At 37.2% G+C, this 15,842-nt stretch overlaps 1 pseudogene; it reads right to left on the bottom strand.

Moving 5' to 3' along the window:
- Positions 1 to 2,071: 2,071 nt before the first annotated feature.
- LOC113893697 lies at positions 2,072 to 11,531 on the bottom strand (annotated as a pseudogene).
- Positions 11,532 to 15,842: the final 4,311 nt, after the last annotated feature.

The following is a 15,842-nucleotide window of genomic DNA, read 5'->3' on the forward strand; positions in this document are numbered from 1 at the left end:
CTGTAGAAAGTATTAATTCAACAAGAAGGTAGGAGATAGTAGCTCCATGACTCTTTCCAAACTGGAAAACTCTTTAGTAATGTTTAATGTTGTTTTCTTTGTTTTTCAGCAATTATGGATCTAAACTTTCAACTGAGTACAGTGTATGCATATCAGGAATAATTTGGCTCAATGAATTAGGATTACAGTCATAATAGAAAATAGGTTAGAAAATGTAAATTGAGAGTGGGTAACATTCAGTATTATTTAAAATTTTGGCTTCATGGAAAAGCAAAAAAAACAAAAAACTAAAAACAACTTAGTGCCAGAGTTGCATGATCTTGCATAATCATCTTCTAAATTCTAATCATTATAATACTTAAAGCAGAGTTAACATACAAATTTTTAACAAAAGAAAATTTTAAATTTATATACAGTAAAATTTTGCCAATGTCAGCATCTTTATCCCTATTCATTAAGATTGTCATTTAATTAGGTAATTGAATGCATTATATTTGTATGATATTAACTCAAAATAACCACTAATATAAGAAAGTTGTAAAAACTGTCAACTATTGATTAAATAAAAAAACAGCTTAATTTCAAACATTAAATACAAAACTGATTATAGCAAATGTAGTCATATATGGTTTCCAACAATTTTTAATTCTTCAGGCTTTTATTAGAAATTGTTATGTGTTACTTAAAGTGTTCCCCAAAAGAGGGACAATTTCACAGTTTTCTTGAAAGTATATATTCATAATTGTTCTCAAATTGATAACTTACATGGCAGAGAAGATTTTAAGTTGGGTAATAAAAGATTTTTGATTTCTCAAGAAACTACAATTCCATTAACTTTTTAGTTGTGCTGTTTTTCACATAATTTCAAAGTAGGCCATTGTAGGGAGAGAATAATATATGTAATACTCTAATAAGATGGTCAGATTATGTTCATGGTCTTCTATAGTAAACTAAAAATAGTGTTTAGCATGATTTACTGTTTCCTGAATTTGAGAAAGAAATCTCTCATGTGCATTCTTGCTCTACCTCTTTCTGACTGAATTCAATTTCCCAAAAAATATTGTGGAAGAAATGGAATTTTAAAAGTTTCAAAGAAGGAAATGGCAGTTTCATAGTTACAGAGTGGAACACATGTGTGCAGCTGCACAGTCATGCCAGGTCTTTATGACACCATGGGCTGTAGCCCATCAGGATCCTCTGTTCATAGAATTTTCCAGGCAAGAATACTGGAGTGTGCTGCCATTTGCTACTCCAAAGCGTCTTCCCCACCCAGGGACCAAACCTGTGTCTCTTGAGTTTCCTGCATTGGCAGGCGGACTCTTTACCCCTGGCACCACCCAGGAAGCACAGAATGAAAAGCTGAGTCCAAAGGAAGGTAAGGGAATGAGAGGAGGATGGGAATTTGAATTGAAAAAAAAAAATGTATACATATATTTATGAAGCTGCTGTCAATGAAATTATGAGTAATGAAAAATAACTCTGGAGACAATATGAAAATCAATAGATTTTGAAAAGTTCTGAGTTTTATTTAATTGCATTTCATTATGCAGGTCAGGAAGCAACAGTTAGAACTGGACATGGAACAACAGACTGGTTCCAAATAGGAAAAGGAGTTTGTCAAGGCTGTATATTGTCACCTTGTTTGTTTAACTTATATGCAGAGTACATCATGAGAAACGCTGGACTGGAAAAAACACAAGCTGGAATCAAGATTGCCGGGAGAAATATCAATAACCTCAGATATGCAGATGACACCACCCTTATGGCAGAAAGTGAAGAGGAACTAAAAAGCCTCTTGATGAAAGTGAAAGTGGAGAGTGAAAAAGTTGGAAAAGACTCTGATGCTGGGAGGGATTGAGGGCAAGAGGAGAAGTGGATGACAGAGGATGAGATGGCTGGATGGGCATCACTGACTCGATGAACATGAGTCTGAGTGAACTCCGGGAGTTAGTGATGGACCGGGAGGCTTGGCGTGCTGCGATTCATGGGGTCACAAAGAGTTGGACACGAGTGAGCAACTGATTTGATATGACCTCATGCCTCTAATTTATGAAATGGGACTTTTATTTTTTCATTTCCCTGAGAAAAGTACATTCTTCCTTACCATATCCATGAAGGCTCTCTTGACTTGCTGATTCCTAGGGTATAGATGAATGGGTTTAGCATGGGGGCAACTGAGATATTTTGCACAGCTATTCCCTTGCTCAAAGAGACCCTGTTCTTTGCTGATGGATTCATGTACATGAAAATGCAGCTGCCATAAGAGATGGAGACGGCAATCATGTAGGAAGAGTGTGTGGAAAGGCCTTTGTCCTCTGAGTGGTAGAAGGGATTCTCAAAATTGTTCTGATGACATATGTATCAGTTCAGTTGCTCAGTCGTGTCCAGCTCTTTGTGACCCCATGAACCGCAGCACGCCAGGTATCACTGTCCATCACCAACTCCTGAAATTCACTCAAACCCATGTCTATCAAGTCAGTGATGCCATCCAACCATCTCATGCTCTGCCATCCCCTTCTCCTCTGGCCTCAATCTTTCCCAGCATCAGGGTCTTTTCAAATGAGTCAGCTCTTTGCATCAGGTTGCCAAAGTATTGGAGTTTCAGCTTCAACATCAGTCCTTCCAATGAACACCCAGGACTGATCTCCTTTAGAATGGACTGGTTGGATCTCCTTGCAGTCCAAGGGACTCTCAAGAGTCTTCTCCAACACCACAGTTCCAAAGCATCAATTCTTCTGTGCTCAGCTTTCTTTATAATCCACAATCACATCCATACATGACCACTGGAAAAACCATAGCCTTGACTAGACGGACCTTTGTTGGCAAAGTAATGTCTCTGCCTTTGAATATGCTGTCTAGGTTGGTCATAACTCTCCTCCCAAGGAGTAAGCATCTTTTATTTCCATGGCTGCAATCACCATCTGCAGTGTTTTTGTGGCCCAGAAAAATAAAGTCTCTCACTGCTTCCACTGTTTCCCCATCTATTTCCCATGAAGTGATGGGACCAGATGCCATGATCTTAGTTTTCTGAATGTTGAGATTTAAACCAACTTTTTCACTCTCCTCTTTCACTTTCATCAAGAGACTCTTTAGTTCTTCTTCACTTTCTGCCATAAGGGTGTTGTCATCTGCATATCTGAGGTTATTGATATTTCTTCTGGCAATCTTGATTCCAGCTTGTGGCTCATTCAGCCCAGCGTTTCTCATGATGTACTCTGCATATAATTTAAATAACCAGGGTGACAGTATACAGGCTTGATGTACTCCTTTTCCTATTTGGAACCAGTCTGTTGTTCCATGTCCAGTTCTAACTGTTGCTTCCTGACCTGCATACAAATTTCTCAAGAGGCAGGTCAGGTGGTCTGGTATTCCCATCTCTTTCAGAATTTTCCACAGTTTATTGTGATCCACACAGTCAAAGGCTTTCACAGTCAAAGTCAAAGGCATAGTCAATAAAGCAGAAATAGATGTTTTTCTGGAACTCTCTTGTTTTTTCGATGATTCAGAGGATGTTGCCAATTTGTACTCTGGTTCCTCTGCCTTTTCTAAAACCAGCTCGAACATCTGGAAGTTCATGGTTTATGTATTGCTGATGCCTGGCTTGGAGAGTGTTGAGCATTACTTTACTAGCGTGTGAGATGAATGCAATTGTGTGGTAGTTTGAACATTCTTTGGCATTGCCTTTATTTAGGATTGGAATGAAAACTGACCTTTTCCAGTTCTGTGGCCACTGCTGAGTTTTCCAAATGTGCTGGCATATTGAGTGCAGCATTTTCACAGCATCATTTTTCAGGATTTGAAATAGATCAACTGGAATTCCATCACCTCCACTAGCTTTGCTTGTAGTGATGCTTTCTAAGGCCCACTAGACTTCACATTCCAGGATGTCTGGCTCTAGGTCAGTGATCACACCGTCGTGATATTCTTGGTCGTGAAGATCTTTTTTATACAGTTCTATGTATTCTTGCGACCTCTTAATATCTTCTGCTTCTGTTAAGTCCATACCATTTCTGTCCTTTATCGAGTCCATCATTGCATGAAATGTTCCCTTGGTCTCTCTAATTTTCTTGACGAGACCTCTAGTCTTTACCATTCTATTGTTTTCCTCTATTTCTTTGGGTTGATTACTGAGGAAGGCTTTCTTATCTGTCCTTGCTATTCTTTGGAACTCTGCATTCAAATGGGGATATCTTTCCTTTTCTCCTTTGCTTTTCGCTTCTCTTCTTTTCACAGCTATTTGCAAGGCCTCCTCAGACATCCATTTTGTTTTTTGCATTTCTTTTCCATGGTGATAGTCTGGATCCCTGCCTCCTGTACAATGTCATGAACTTCCGTCCACAGTTCATCAGGCACTCTGCCTATCAGATCTAGTCCCTTAAATCTATCTCTCACTTCCACTGTATAATCATAAGGGATTTGATATAGGTCAGACCTGAATGGTCGAGTGGTTTTCCCTACTTTCTTCAGTTTAAGTCTGAATTTGGCACCTCCTTAGTTCATGATCTGAGCCACAGTCCACTCCCAGTCTTGTTTTTGCCTGGAGGAGCTACCCCACGCTTGAGGTCAGGGGCGGCAGCTGAGATGAGCTACCCCAAGTCCAAGGAGTGGCGGCTGCATGGCCGCAGGGGTGCTGAAAGGAGCTACTCCACGTTCAATGTTAGGAGGGGTGACCTTGTCCAAGGTAAGGAGCAGCGGCTGCACTTTGCTGGAGCAGCCATGAAGAGATACCCCATGTCCAAGGTAAGAGAAACCCAAGTAAGATGGTAGGTGTTGTGAGAGGGCATCAGAGGGCAGACACACTGAAACCTTAATCACAGAATACTAACCAATCTGATCACACAGACCACAGCCTTGTCTAACTCAATGAAACTAAGCCATGCCATGTGGGGTCACCCAAGACAGATGGGTCATGGTGGAGAGGTCTGAGAGAATGTGGTCCACTCGAGAAGGGAATGGCAAACCACTTCAGTATTTTTGCCTTGAGAACCCCATGAACAGTATGAAAAGGAAAAATGTAAGGATACTGGAAGAGGATCTCCTCAGGTCGGTAGGTGCCCAATATGCTACTGGAGATCAGTGGAGAAATAACTTGAGAAAGAATGAAGGGATGGAGCCAAAACACAAATAATACCCAGTTGTGCATGTGACTGGTGATAGAAGCAAGGTCCGATGCTATAAAGATGCATAGGAACCTGGAATATTAGGTCCATGAATCAAGGTAAATCAGAAGTGGTCAAACAAGAGATGGCAAGAGTGAACGTCGCCCTTCTAGGAATCAGCAAACTAAAATGGACTGGAATGGGTGAATTTAACTCAGATGACCATTATATCTACTACTGTGGGCAGGAATCCCTTAGAAGAAATGGAGTAGCCATCATGGTCAACAAAAGAGTCCGAAATGCAGTACTTGGATGCAATTTCAAAAACGACAGAATTATCTCTGGAGCAACAGGCAAATTTGGCCTTGGAGTACAGATGAAGCAGGGCAAAGGCTAATAGAATTTTGCCAAGGGAAAGCACTGGTCATAGCAAACACCCTCTTCCAACAACACAAGGTTATATATTAGAGCCCCATAATTTTTCATCTCATACCTAAAGTTTTATCTCATCTGGAAAATATCTCATTTCACCACACATTAGTCACTGGCAGTTTTCAATGGATATGTTTGATTCTGAATCTTCAAAATTAACTTTTCAGGTATCTATCCTCTGTACACTACGCAGTAGGGTAAAGGAGTTGATTATAAAGTGAGAATATAGTGCTGTCTATAACAAATATTATTTTTTTATTTTTTAATGATACATTAAAAACTGGAAAAATATATAGACATTTCTGTATGTCAGTAATAAATTTAAATTTGTTTTATACATACACTTGAATATTTTAGAAATGTGGTAATGTTAATGATGAAGTCGATGATAGTAATAAAAATGAAGGTAAGTTTGTTGTCCTGGTAATGGAAGTCTTATATCACAAATTGTCTACATGGTCAAAGAAAGTAATCTGAGATCAATAGGGTGATTTTCCACGAGATAAAATAAATCCGTATATATGATAAAGTATTTATATAATAAAGATCAAGAGAAGCTATATTTATACATATAAAGATACAATGCAGGCCTTCAGAAAATGAAGTTTGTATAAGGATGAAGCTGATTTAAAAATTCTCAGAAAAATAGAATTTTATCTAGCTAAAATCTAATCTCTTTCATCTGGTCCTCAAGTCCAATCTCTCTCTTTTTATTTCTGTCTCACTCTCTGTTTCTGTGTCTCTTTTTCACCTTTTCTTTCTCTATGCTCTTTTACCCCAGGGACATAATCATGACAATATAACAAAATTATTATTGGAGGGTCAATTTAGTTTTTGTAAAGAAATGAGAGAATTATCTTAACTAAAAAGTGAAAATATTTATATTGAAATACAATGGATGTACAATATTATATTACTCCATTGTATAGAGAATGATAATTTAGTTTTTACAAATTATAGTTCTTTAAGAGATGTTACAAGATGGCTATAAAACCCTCTGCTGTACAAAATATCCTTGCTGCTTATGTATTTTATGCATAGCAATTTGTATCTCTTAATATCCATAACATAATCATATCTTGCCCCTACCCTTTTCCTGCCCCCTATTGATAACCAGTAGTTTGTTTTCTTTTTTTTTTTAATTTTATTTTTAAACTTTACAATATTGTATTAGTTTTGCCAAATATCGAAATGAATCCGCCACAGGTATACCCGCGTTCCCCATCCTGAACCCACCTCCCTCCTCCCTCCCCTACCCTCCCTCTGGGTCGTCCCAGTGCACCAGCCCCAAGCATCCAGTACCGTGTGTCGAACCTGGACTGGTGACTCGTTTCATACATGATATTATACATGTTTCAATGCTATTCTCCCAAATCTCCCCACCCTCTCCCTCTCCCACAGAGTCCATAAGACTGATCTATACATCAGTGTCTCTTTTGCTGTCTCGTACACAGGGTTATTGTTACCATCTTTCTAAATTCCATATATATGTGTTAGTATACTGTATTGGTGTTTTTCTTTCTGGCTTACTTCACTCTGTATAATAGGGTCCAGTTTTATCCATCTCATTAGAACTGATTCAAATGTATTCTTTTTAATGGCTGAGTAATACTCCATTGTGTATATGTACCACTGCTTTCTTATCCATTCATCTGCTGATGGGCATCTAGGTTGCTTCCATGTCTTGGCTATTATAAACAGTGCTGCGATGAACATTGGGGTACACGTGTCTCTTTCCCTTCTGGTTTCCTCAGTGTGTATGCCCAGCAGTGGGATTGCTGGATCATAAGGCAGTTCTATTTCCAGTTTTTTAAGGAATCTCCACACTGTTCTCCATAGTGGCTGTACTAGTTTGCATTCCCACCAACAGTGTAAGAGAGTTCCCTTTTCTCCACACCCTCTCCAGCATTTATTGCTTGTAGACTTTTGGATCGCAGCCATTCTGACTGGTGTGAAATGGTACCTCATAGTGGTTTTGATTTGCATTTCTCTGATAATGAGTGATGTTGAGCATCTTTTCATGTGTTTGTTAGCCATCTGTATGTCTTCTTTGGAGAAATGTCTATTTAGTTCTTTGGCCCATTTTTTGATTGGGTCATTTATTTTTCTGGAGTTGAGCTGTAGGAGTTGCTTGTATATTTTTGAGATTAGTTGTTTGTCGGTTGCTTCATTTGCTATTATTTTCTCCCATTCTTTGACAAAGGAGGCAAGAATATACAATGGATTAAAGACAATCTCTTTAACAAGTGGTGCTGGGAAAACTGGTCAACCTCTAGTAGTTTGTTTTCTATATCTGTGTTTTTCTATGTACTTTTCATAATTTAATTTTTAGATTCCCCACATAAGTGATATCATACAAGTTTATCTTTCTCTGACTTATTTCACTAAATATAATAATCTTTAGTCCATTCAATGTTGCTACAAATGGTGTATTATGCAACAATGAAAAAAATAGTGATATCTGCCATTTGCAGCAACATGGATGGATCTAGAGAATATGTGGAAAACCTCTATGTCTGTTGAGATGAAAAATAGATTTTTATTCTTCAACTTCTAATGTGGTATATCTCACTTTAACAGTAATTTTAATTCTCTATTTCTTTATTATTCTGTTTGAAAAGCTAAGTTTAATTCTCAAAATTTCTGTAACTGTAAAGTGATATGATCAGGTCAAAGCTATGATTGATCTGATATCTCACACTTCAACTTTTCCATGTGAAACATCCTCATAAGAGGTCTGCTGGAAAATGTAAAGTAAGGAGTCGACTTTAGGATGAAATGACAATGTAGTTCGCTGATATGATTTAACTAAGAAAGACTCTTTGGTTGGGTTATTGGGAAAGTGGGTGGAGGAAATTCTGGGGCGTGAGATATGAGAATGTCAACTTTCCCATGTTTCATTCTCAACAGTGAAGGTTCTGTCTTTTGGAGAGAAAGTTCCAATATCTGGGGATAAGACAGCTGTGATTCTCAGCACAATATTAAGAAGCAATAGAGTATAACAGTTATAATTTAGCTCCTGGTTAAAACCTATGGCAGTATTCCCAAACAGATAAAATAAAATATTCTTTTCCTTGCTTTGGCTTTTTGAGAGGAAATTTACTGACAGGTCACACACACATACACACACACTAAAATAAGAACACATAAAACCATAACTTCTGAGGGGAGTAGTGGCTTGTTAGAAAGAGCAGTTGTGGGTGATGGAAAACATGGTAATATATCATTTCCCTACATTATAATTGGATAACTTAATTAATTATTAACAATATTTTTAACAATTAGACCAAAGGCAAACTCCATATCTACTTAGGGAGGAACATAGAAAATAGGAATTATTACAGTAAAACATCTAAAATATCTTTCAGTTAATTCATCTTCATTCAATTGGGAAATCTGATCCTTCATGGATAAATGTGCCTTTTTTTTTCATAATTTCTGTGTGATTAACACTTTATGAGATGATTATAAAATGCTTCCTTAAATTATTCAATATATATTGTCTGAGTGTGGAAATGGGGAATGAACAAGGAGGATTTATATTCCCCCTGCACCATTACCCCTCAAATAATAAGTTTAATAAAATTTCTCATTGTTTTTCCCTAAGTATCTCTGACTGTGTTGTAGAGCCACTGTCATATTTATATACTAAACTTCAAAACTTTTCCGGATTTAAGAAAAATATTTCCCTCACTTGCTCTTTTTACCTTAATATTAGTCATATACAACATCATTTTCAAGAGTAACTTCCCCAAAGTAAGAAATTTCAATATTAAATTTTACATCTTATATGTAATTTCAATGATTCTTTTTTTTTTTAATATCAGTTAATGAAAAGCACCTCAAAATGTCTTGAGTGTATATTATTTGAGGTTGTATGGATGGTTTCCTAGACAAAATGCCTTGAACTCACTAGGAATAAAACCTTGAAATTATATTATGAGACTATCTAAGTGGTTCTTATATACAACCATTTTAAATTAATTGTTACATTAACTTTCAGTCCAGAAAACTATTCCAGCACACAAGACCCTTCATGTTGTTACTACTATTTTTTAAAACATACAAGTAATAGCTTAAACAGTTTTATTAAATTTATTTTTAATTGGAGGATGATTGCTTTACAATATTGTGTGTGTTTTTTTAATTGCTTAAGAAAAATCCTTTTCTTTTATTGAGTGCTAGGTATTTCTAATGCTACATATTTACTAAACCATGAGATGTTGGTTACATTACTACTACCTTACATGTAAAGAATTAGAGGTATAAAAATACTCTGTGCAATGTTCCATGTGGTGTATGTGCTGAAGCCTTTATTCAACAGGATGAATATCTCAAAATCCTGGTCTAAGCATTGCATGTACTAATTCTCTAAATGCATGTGGTTCTCTAACACTTCTCTGGTATCTGCATATACTTCTGTCTCAGTATACTGTCCTTCTATATATGTTTAGGGACAGCATAATTAGCATAATTTTCACTGTCTCCTGAAATCCCTTCCTGAACTCCAAGATACTCAGAAGCCACCCAATATGTCCCTTAATACTTTTGTCAATATTTGTTGCAACACTAGTTATATACTGGATAGCAATACAGAGCAGTTTAGCCCCTCACAATATTAGGAATAAGATACATACACGATAAATATATCTTTAATTAATAAATTACACACAACAAGGTACACTTAAACAGAAAAAAAAGGGGCAAGGGGTAGTGTTAGTCGCTCAGTGGTGTCTGACTCTTTGTGACCCCAAGGACTATAGCCTGCCAGGCTCCTCTGTCCATGGGATTTCCCAGGCAAGAATACCTGAATGGGCAGCCATTCCTTCTCCAAGGGATCTTACCAACCCAGGGATCGAACCTGCATCTCCTGCATTGCAGGCAGGTTCTTTACAGTCTGAGCCACTCTCAGAGCCTCACACTTACACAAAGCATATTTTATTCAGTCATGATTTTTAGACACTGATAAGCCATAAGGAGATGATATTTAAAACTTGAATTACAGACTTGAGACAGTAAATTATTATAGTAGGATGGGATGTTTTCCTTAGAAAGAATAAAGTATAAGGGTGAAGCTGAGCTATAAGATTCTTGAAGAGAATGTCCTCTATGAAATAAGTATTGAAATAGGAAAACGTAACCAGAACAAATGCATGAAACATATTTTTGTTGTTGGTAACTGAAGTGTACAACAAAGCTACACCTTTGGATATAGTTACCTGTTCTCTTGTAGATGATTTAGCATACATAAATATACAGCTTTCATATGTCAGAGAGACAACAGTCATGTGGGAAGTACAGGTGGAAAAACCTTTGGCTCTTGGCTGTGCTGAAGGGAATTTCAGAATGGTCTTAATAACGTAAATGTAAGAAAGAATCACTAATACCAATGTGACCCCAAGTGTTACCTTAGCTAAGCTAAAAGACATCAGTTCCAGAACACATGTATCTGTGCAGGATATCTGCAGGATAGGAGACATTTCACACATAAAGTGACCAATTACTTTGGAAGCACAGAAATCCAGCTCGAGTCCCATGATAAACGGAGGAAAGATAATTAGGAATCCAGTTACTCAAGATCTGAGTACAAGCTGATAACAAACTTTGCTGTTCATGATGACAGAGTAATGTAGCGGTTTGCAGATGGCAACATAGCGGTCATAGGACATGATAGCCAGAAAGTAATAGTCTGTAACTCACAAAAAAGGAAGAACAATTGAGCTGCACAATTATATGCAATGGTTTTTTTTTTAGTCACCATGATGACCACGTATTTGGGAATACATACTGTTGTGAATATGATTTCTAAAAAAGAGAAACAACAAAGAAAGAAATGCATTGGAGTTTTGAGGCGAATATCCAGCAGGGTGAGAAGGATAATGATTACATTCCCCATTAGGCTCAATGTGTAACTGAAAAAGAGAAACAGGAAAATCATAATTTGTGATTGTGGGTCAATCCCAAGAGAATGAATTCTATTTCCTTTGAGTGGTTCCTCATAACTCTTCTGTGAAAAGTGGGAGTCGCTCAGTCATGTCTGAGGTCACTCTTTGTAACCCCATGGACTATACAGTCCATGGAATTCTCCAGGCCAGAAATTTAGGGTTGGTAGCCTTTCCTTTCTCCAGGGAATCTTCCCAACCCAGCGATTTAAACCAAGTCTCCCATATTGCCAGCAAAGTCTTTACCAGCTGAGCCACCAGGGAAGCCCTTACTCTCTGTGAGCCTTGTCAAATCTACATATGAAACAAAAACAAAATAAATGAACTTAAAACATATGAATATAGCAATATAAATTAACTTACAGGTATTAACTATTGTATGTGTAAATGTATAACTTTAATATTTATAAATTAGCCTAAATGTATATAAATTAACCTAAATGTATATGTATAAAATGAAAATATATTTTAACTAAATATGCACCAGCATATATATGCACATATATATTAACCTAAGGCAGAGAAAGGTATATATTCTCTAATCTATTCACAGGTTGTATCTTCAAAAATTGCCAATGACACATAATTACATACTATAGTCAATTCTAAATTCTTTCTCATACATTAGTTCTCTTCATTCTAATATTCCTGACAATTTTCCCCCTGGAATTTGATTTTTTGTGTTAATATGCATATGTAGTCATCTTTCCCAAGTGGGCACTATTCTGGATGTATAATTTAATTAAAAGAATATCAATTGTTTTAAATGCTTTTTCCTTTCATATTCATTTAACCTGTGCAAGTGAACTGAGTTTGTGTGTCTTTGTAGTATGAGTATTAGGATGATTTTTCAAAACCGGATTTTAGAGTTATGGTATGATTCCTGTGATGATCAATGACTATAGCAGTATTGATTTCTAGTACTTGAAGATCCTGCTTACAGTTTTTTTTGCATTTCCTTTGCACTGAAAGTATATCATTATCGCTATCAATTTTTTTGACTGGCTTTGCTATACTCAAAAGTTGTTCTTAGTATATGTGGTAAATAAACAAATGAAAACATGACACAAACAAACATCTTAAGGAAAAATATTGTGTCACTTTACTTCAATTAATCTTTTCTTTTTTTGGTCACAACACAGCCCATGGGGTCTTAGTTTCCTGATAAGGAATGGAAAAGATTCCAGCAGAAGTGGAAGCGTGGAGTTCTAACTAGTGGACTACCAGGGAATTACCTCAATCTTTTAAAATGTATTCTTACATATGTTTGTATAAGTTCAGGCACAGTGTTTTTTTACATCCTCCAATTCCTTTATAAAACCATTGACTTCTCCAGATTATATTATTCCTATCCTTTCTACATATAAGAATTTTACTTACTTCCATGTTGTACTGACCCTTTTATGTTGATCATATCAGTCCTTCAATATATGCATGCCTGTGGACTTGGTTTTCTTTCTTTCTTTCTTTCTTTTTTCTGAGCATTTAAAAACAAATATTTTTTGCTTGTTGTTATTCTCTCTCTCTCTCTTTTTTCTTTTTGTATTGAAGTATAGCCAATTAACAATGTTGTGATAGATTCAGGTGAACAGTGGAGGGACTCAGTCAGACAGATACATGTATCAATTCTCCCCCAAACTCCCATCCAAGCTGCCACATAACATTGAATAGAGTTCCATGTAGACTTTTAAGAGAAATGAGTTTCTCGAGCATACTTTGCTGACTTTATTCTTTTGCATTTGTCTTGCTAATATTCCTATCTTTTCTGTTTATTACTTTTTTCCTGTTTGAAAAAATAAAATAAGATTTTAGTTCTTAAGGTGATTTTCCAAAGCAGATATTGGTAAAGAGCCTTAATGTCTTTAATGGCAACAAAAGACTTGTAGTCTTCAATTACTAGGTGGTTGTAAGTTTTAATTACCAAAATATATTTTTGTCCTTGCTATGACACCTTTAGTTGCTCTACCTCTGATTTGAAAAACTATATTTTAGGATTTAGTCATAGGACTTCTCTTACCATGTGGGTCTGACTGTACTAGAACTATATTTTCTCAAGTCTCAGAAAAAAATTTGCCATAATTTCTTCATATCACTTTATCTAGGCATTGTTTAATTCATAAAGAGAATACAAGAGAGTGAAACTTGCATGTAACTGAATAAAATAGAATAAATCAACTTTGAATATATAAAACATAAATACCATTTTTTTTTTAGTATACAATATTGCATTGGTTTTGCCATACATCAACATGAATCTTCTACAGGTGTACACGTGTTTCCAATCCTGAACCCCACTCCCACCTCCCTCCCCATACCATCCCTCTGGGTCATCCCACTGCACCAGCCCCAAGCTTTCTGTATCCTGCAATGAACCTGGACTGGCAATTCATTTCTTATACGATATTATACATGTTTAAATGCCATTCTCGCAAATCATCCCCCCTTCTCTCTCCCACAGAGTCCAAAAGACTGTTCTATACATCTGTGTCTCTTTTGCTGTGTTGCATACAGGGTTATCATTACCATCTTTCTAAATTCCATATATATGCGTTCAGTTCAGTTCAGTTCAGTTGCTCAGTCGTGTCCTACTCTTTGTGACCCCATGAATCGCAGCACACCAGGCCTCCCTGTCCATCACCAACTCCTGGAGTTCACTCAGACTCACGTCCATCGAGTCAGTGATGCCATCCAGCCATCTCATCCTCTGTCTTCCCCTTCTCCTCCTGCCCCCAATTCCTCCCAGCATCAGAGTCTTTTCCAATGAGTCAACTCTTCGCATGAGGTGGCCAAAGTACTGGAGTTTCAGCTTTAAATCATTCCTTCCAAAGAAATCCCAGGGCTGATCTCCTTTAGAATGGACTGGTTGGATCTCCTTGCAGTCCAAGGGACTCTCCAGAGTCTTCTCCAACACGACAGTTCAAAAGCATCAATTTTTTGGCACTCAGCCTTCTTCACAGTCCAACTCTTACATCCATACATGACCACAGGAAAAACCATAGCCTTGACTAGACGGACCTTTGTTTGCAAAGTAATGTCTCTGCTTTTCAATATGCTATCTAGGTTGGTCATAACTTTCCTTCCAAAGAGTAAGTGTCTTTTAATTTCATGGCTGCAACCACCATCTGCAGTGATTTTGGAGCCCAAAAATCAGGAGGAGAAGGGGACGACAGAGGATGAGATGGCTGGATGGCATCACTGACTCGATGGACGTGAGTTTGAGTGAATTCCGGGAGTTGGTGATGGACAGGGTGGCCTGGGGTCCTGTGATTCATGGGGTCGCAAACAGTCGGACTTGACTGAGCAACTGAATTGAACTGAAGATTACATAGATCCACACTATCCAATAATGATTGCCTAAATCAAATCCTATGATTGTACAAGTGGAAATCAAAACTTATGATTATACAAGTGGAAGTGAGAAATAAAATTAAGGGACTAGATCTCATAGATAGAGTGCCTGATGAATTATGGATGGAGGTTTGTGCCATTTTACAGGAGACATGGATCAAGACCTTCCCCATGGAAATGAAATGCAAAAAAGCAAAATGGCTGTCTGATGAGGCCTTACAAAAGGCTGTGAAAAGAGGAGAAACAAAAAGCAAAGGAGAAAAGGTAAGATATAAGCATCTGAAAGCAGGGTCCAAAGAATAGCAAGGAGAAATAAGAAAGCCTTTCTCAGCGATCAATGCAAAGAAATAGAGGAAAACAACAGAAGGGGAAAGACTAGAGATCTCTTCAAGAAAATTAGAGAGACAAAGGGAACATTTAATGCAAAGATGGGCTCGATAAAGGACAGAAATGGTATGGACCTAACAGAAGCAGAAGATATTAAGAAGACGTGGCAAGAATACACAGAACTGTATAAAAAAGACCTTCACAACTCAGATAATCATGACAGTGTGATCACTCACCTAGAGCTAGACATCCTGGAATGTTAAGTCAAGTGGGACTTAGAAAGCATCACTACGAGCAAAGTTAGTGGAGGTGATGGAATTCCAGTTGATCTATTTCAAATCCTGATGATGATGCTGTGAAAGCACTGTGCTCAATATGTCAGCACATTTGGAAAACTCGGCAGTGACCACAGGACTGGAAAAGGTCAGTTTTCATTACAATCCCAAAGAAAGGCAATGCCAAAAAATGCTCAAACCAGCAAACAACTGCACTCACTCACAGGCCAGTAAAGTAATGCTCAGAATTCTCCAAGAAGGCTTCAGCAATACATGAACTGTGGACTTCCAGATGCTCAATCTGGTTTTAGAAAAGGCAGAGGAACCAGAGATCAAGTTGCCAACATCACTGGATCATGGAAAAAGCAAAAGAGTTCCAGAAAAACATATATTTCTGCTTTCTTGACTATGCCAAATCC

This window comes from Bos indicus x Bos taurus, chromosome 5 (genome assembly GCF_003369695.1).
Source record: "Bos indicus x Bos taurus breed Angus x Brahman F1 hybrid chromosome 5, Bos_hybrid_MaternalHap_v2.0, whole genome shotgun sequence".
Taxonomy (NCBI): Eukaryota; Metazoa; Chordata; class Mammalia; order Artiodactyla; family Bovidae; genus Bos; species Bos indicus x Bos taurus.